At 35.8% G+C, this 5,676-nt stretch overlaps 1 long non-coding RNA gene across 1 annotated transcript; it reads right to left on the bottom strand.

Annotated features, from left to right (window-relative positions):
* Positions 1-1,125: 1,125 nt before the first annotated feature.
* On the bottom strand, positions 1,126-4,589 carry LOC115919516. The gene is made up of 4 exons (XR_004061888.1): positions 4,384-4,589; positions 3,162-3,331; positions 2,495-2,581; positions 1,126-2,190 (listed from the first exon to the last, which is right to left on the bottom strand). It is a non-coding gene; the product is annotated as an uncharacterized LOC115919516 (long non-coding RNA).
* Between the last annotated feature and the right edge of the window lie 1,087 nt (positions 4,590-5,676).

Genomic DNA, 5,676 nt, shown 5'->3' with positions numbered 1-5,676 from the left:
TTTTAAATCAATTTTATCCTTATTTATTGCATTATTGATATGCTATGTTCAGCATTCATTGGTTTCAAAGGCGCAAGTGTCGGCTAGCTTCAATTTGAACATACATCTGAAAATGAAGAATTATGTTCTTGGGGGAACAAATCTTTGTTCATAACCAATTTTTTAAAAAATCATCATAGTTAGGCATTATCAATACCAAATGTGGCACTCTGGAGGGGGGGGGGGGGAGCACATTGGCCCATTTTTTTTCTTCAAAAATACATGGGCGGCCCATTTTCCCTTTAACCCTATCTAGCCTGGGGGGGGGGGGCCTTATCCAGCCGGCGGCACGGGAGGGGGCCCAATTCGTGAGACAATATTTAGCAGCGAAACAGCCGGCCGATAATTCGCTCAGTGGGGGGGGGGGGCCCTCGAAAATTTGAAAAATCAAATTGAGCGCCAAGGAAGGGGGCCCATCTCCAAAAAAAAGGTAGTTAACGTGTTCTTACACGTTTTTTTTTCTCCAGGGGAGAGGGCCCGGACCCCCCAGGCTATGCAGTTTCAAAATAACCCATGCTAGATAGGGTTTAAGTGCCCCTTATACATCTGATTAACATCCCTTTTTGTTTATTACAAGTGTACTTTTCCTTCATGAAGTTTGTCCCGTTTCACTTTGTTTTAAAGTTCCTTTTGTTATTTCTAATAACTTTTTATGTTTTCTTCTTAGAAGTGACCCTTTTCCATTTTGTTATGTGCCCCTTTTTCTATATTTTTTTTTATCATATGCGCTTACAATTATGTGTCCTTATTTCGTTCATATTCTCTCTCTGTCTCTCATTAACATAAAACGACACTCCCATCACAACGCTTTGCTTGCCGTAATTTTGTTTCTTCATGAACACCCCCCCCCCCCCCCTTCCCCCACAAAAAAAATAAATAAAGAACAAAAATGAATAAATAAACACCAACTTATAACAATAACTCACCAGCATACAAACACACCATTCTTGAATCACATCATTGCCCTTTATCATCATGTAATTATTATCACCATGTGCTAGCATACAATTTCATCCATTCATTCCCCCCCCCCCCTTTTATCTTCTTAAAAGACAAAAAATACATACAAAACAAAATTAACACAGATTTTAAAGTATAATCAATATGTTTATGCTTTAATGAATGAAATCTACATTTTGTAAATGATGAGCATATCAAACACATTCAAGGGATACAATTACAATATTTTAAATGACACAAATAAAAGTGCTCCTATGAAAGTATCAGCCAGTTGTTAAAACTACTGCAGCTGATATCTGCCACTCTCTATTCGAGTTACTTTTATGGAGATTGAAAGAGTAATACTTGTCACAAATATTTCTGTTACTCATACGGTTGTTAATCTAAGGATGATATACATGTACATTGTCATGTAAGGTCACGCAGTCGGTGAGAATGTGGTTTCTTGATGCAATAGTTTGTCTATATGAAATTAATCAATTCTTTTCTATCAGCTTTGACAAAAAATTCTAAGGACAACATAAGTCAGAGTTAATATATTTCCTGCAGGAAAAATCAATCACAATGTTCTGTTGTTTATTTTGTATTTGTTGTTGTGCAATTGCTACAATAGCACTTTAAGCACCAACAGGTAATTATCGATACACAGTCATGCAAGAAGTGCCTCTAGTAAGAGTTCCAAATTGGTCATCAAACTGCTGCTCAGATGAATTGCTAATTAAGAAATTCCAATTTGATATTTTAAGATTTATTGCCATGAACAAAATTATCTATGTAATGTGAGTTTGGTAACAATAACCTCCACGACAGAATAATAGCTTTTTATTTCTTCTCTTTTCTTCTGCAAAATTCTAAAATTCAGTTTAAAATGTAGGAAATCTTGGAAGTATCATTAAAACGTTTACTTCCTTTGAAATATTTTATGTTAACATTTTATCAAACCCAAAACCTCAAACTCGATGGCAAAATTTTAGTACCTTGACTAGAGCATTTTTGATAGCTTTTAGGAATTAATTTGTAAATCTTAATTTACAAGTAGTGTTGGTTGTAAAAAGTGACCAGTCCATGATACCAAGATCTGTATCTCATTGTGGTTCCTCTTGCTTAAAGCTGGAAAAGGGAGCTTCTATCTGTAGGCTGGCTGATGTTTCATAAGAGGCATAACGTTGCAGGTAATTCAGGCTCTGCAGTCTAGAATAGGAATTGAAAGTTATGTAATAAATGAATCAATTACTAAATACTAGTACAACTTTTCAATCAATCTTCAACTTTTGTATTTATGATTATTTCAAAAACTTTAATTGCTAAATAAATAAAGTAGGAGAATAAAAAATAGTTACAGAAGATAAAAATTGTTTGCTTTGGATAACAAAAAAAAATCCTTTCATTACCATTTGTGTATGTTTTATCTAACAGAATGGGTAAGATGGGTATTAGACTTCTTACAAGGATTATGAAAAATGATAGATCAATTTTGGTAATTGATACTGCTTACCTTTTCAATTTGAAGAGATGGACAATAAATGTTCATTTGTCATGAACTAGCAGTACATGCAGATGCCATAGCTCTTTATTTTGCAACCTAGGATTTAAAACAGAGATACATATATTTGTTATGAAGAGAGCACATCTATTTTTCAGAAAAGTAATTGTCACTGTATCAAATGTGTTCAAAAGAATATAAGTACATTTTTATCAGTAATTACAACAGTAATTTACATGTATTCGGTCCAAGACATTGTTACCAACCAAATTGTAAGTTTTAGACATTTGGAAGATTGACTATGGAGTCTAATCTTGATCGCGGATACCCTGCTCTTGAACCAAACACTGTTGTACACAGATTCAATGAACATTCCCCTGTTGTGAGTAGAAGGCAAAGAGGTATAAAACAAACAGAGCAGCTTTCATCATACTCATTACAGTTTGTTCAATCACCTCTTTATTCATTAATTGCTGCCCTATTATTTGTACAATATTAATCAGACTGGCTGACGAAGTAATTTATCTATGATTTAGACGTGTCATAGTTGACTTCCCCCTCACATGGTTTTATCAGTTTGCGATTGTGCGTAGAAAATTTAATGAAAATCAAGATTTACACACTCAACAACAAATAGGTAATCTATTTATACATAGGTCTAGAAGAACCACAAACTTACCTTTGTTTTATTATTGGTGTGCAAATTTTACTAGTAAGAAGATCACTCCACAAGGTTGCTTAGCACAGTAGGATCTATAGCTGTACACCTAGACATTGAGCTTGAGTACATTCTGCATATCCAAACCCTTTCCTTGAGCCTGAGGCCAAGGAAGAATGAGAAGTCCAAGACTGTAGAGACACAGCAGAAGAAAACTTTTGAGTCTTGGACTAAAGCCAAGGTCTATTTGGTGGATACGACTTGTGGTCCACTCCATCTTTTAGTCCGACTCTGAAATTTAAAAAAAAAAAAAAATAATTCTAGTATAGTCTAGAGCTTGGAGTTGGACTGTGTTAGGGACCCTATTACCAGGGACGGATCAAGGGGGGGGGGGGGCACAGCAAGATTTTCCAAAAATGTACTGACCAACAGGGACGTGCCCCCCCCCCCCTGCCAAATAAAAAAAAAAAAGTGTTACCTACCGCCCCCCCCATAAAATTTTACCTTCAAAACAATAATCCAATAGATTTTTAATAATTAGGCCCTAGATAGGCCTTGCCCTATAGGCAGATCTAGACCTAGAGTCTAGATCTATCATTTATAAGTAGACCCTAGGCCTAAATCTAGACCTAGCTCTAGATCTATAGACTAGACTAGTCTAGATCTAGAGTCTAGAAAATCTAGACCTAGACTAGATCTAGACTAGACTAGTCTCTAGATCTAGAACTCTAACTTTTTTATAGACCTTTAATCAACAAAAACAAGACAATGCTAACTTAGATCTAGACTAGGCCTAAAAATAAAATAAATAAGGGATAGGGTCTAGATTCTAGACCTATAGACTATCTAGGGCCAGGCCTAGATCTAGGCCTAGATCTAGGCCTAGATCTTGATTCTAAGTCCAAATCTACAACTAGTAGCATAACTAGTAAAACCACAATACTACTGCAAGAATAAACTAGACTAATTAGTTTGTACCTGTCTGTCCTAACGGTCCGAATGATAAATGTCGTTAGGAAATTACTATTGAACCTGCATGAATTTATATGAATGGGACTGAAATGGTTGAACCGGTGCAATTCGTCCACTTAGAGAGTGATATAATTTGATTTTATTTAAGATTTCGTTCAGTTACACAAAATTGAAATTGCATACTAATGAAAGGAACACTTTTCTTCTTCCAAAATAACAGATTTGTTATCAACAGAATTGATATTTTCAAAGAAAAACAGATTTTACTTACTTTTCAAGGACTCTCACTGTAGTTAAGCAAGGCCATTTTGTGATCGATTTACCCCAAATTGACTAGCCTTGATTGCAGACACCTAAAAATCTATTTTAGCTTAAAATCGATTTGATGAAACAGCTCACATGTATCGGTTTTAAGCTAAAACTGATTCGGCCTTAAAATTGATTTTTTTAAATCGAAATCGATTTTAGTTGATGAAACACCCCCTGGAGGTACTTCAGAAGGAGCTTGCCCGACATAGTTGGTGTGGGTGAGATGGTAGAAGGCAGAGAGAAGCTGGGGTCTTGGAAGGACCTACATAACTCCTGTTTATATCAAGTTTGAGGCAAAAATTGTAACTGTTTTTTTGTGTGTATCGGTGAACTGATGTCCATGTATACGGCTATATCATACAGTAGGCCACCTACAAAATTCCAGTGACTATGCATGGTAAACGCAAAGTATACTATCTAAATGTGTTTTCTTTTTCGTATTTTCTTCCAAATAACTGTTTTTTCTTCTTCATTTTGTTAACATTTTTGCCTATATATTTTACGTTGGTTATCATGTTTTTGTTGATCGTTTGAAGAATTGTTCGTATCTATCTGGATCTATATATAGACCTCTATATATTTTTCTTATTCTTTTATTTATTTCATTTCATGTTTTATTTTCTTGCTTACATCCTGGGGGATAGCCATCGGTGGTTGGATGGCAACAGAAAAAGTTGACCTGATACAGGGTAAAGGTCTGCCAAGGATATAGGGGTGTGGGGAGCGAAGACGTCCAACGCAAAACATTTCCAGTGATATTATTTAGAAACTGTGATCTAAACGGGGGGGGGGGGGGGGGGGGGGGGGGGGGCGAAAGAAAAAAGGAGACGAAGTTGAAATGCATAAATAGCACATGAAAAGAAAAGGGGAGATAATATCATCACGTAAGCGGGTTTGGCAGACATCATGATCAAGATCATAGTTAACAGCGTCGTTATGATACGGGAATGGGTGTGAACAACAAAAGTCAACGAAAAGTTCTTTTTGCTTCGATAAAATATAGAATATTGTTCCGTTTTTCTTCAAATTTGATCTAAATAATCATTAATGTGTAAGAATTAGGTACTTACGTGGCGGATGGAAATAAGATCTTTTAAAAGAGTGGAAAATAGGCAAAAACTATCAAAAGTTTGGCAGAAAGTTCTCGAGATCGCAAAAGTGCAAGAGAATGTGATTTGTGTACATTTTTGTTACCAGGGCGTTAGCTAGGGCGTAAATACTTGCAACGCGCAGCGCATACATGAAGCGCATCATT

The sequence above is a fragment of the Strongylocentrotus purpuratus genome, unplaced genomic scaffold (genome assembly GCF_000002235.5).
Source record: "Strongylocentrotus purpuratus isolate Spur 01 unplaced genomic scaffold, Spur_5.0 spur5_scaffold_6, whole genome shotgun sequence".
Lineage (NCBI taxonomy): Eukaryota > Metazoa > Echinodermata > Echinoidea > Camarodonta > Strongylocentrotidae > Strongylocentrotus > Strongylocentrotus purpuratus.
This window is presented reverse-complemented; position numbering and strand designations above follow the sequence as displayed.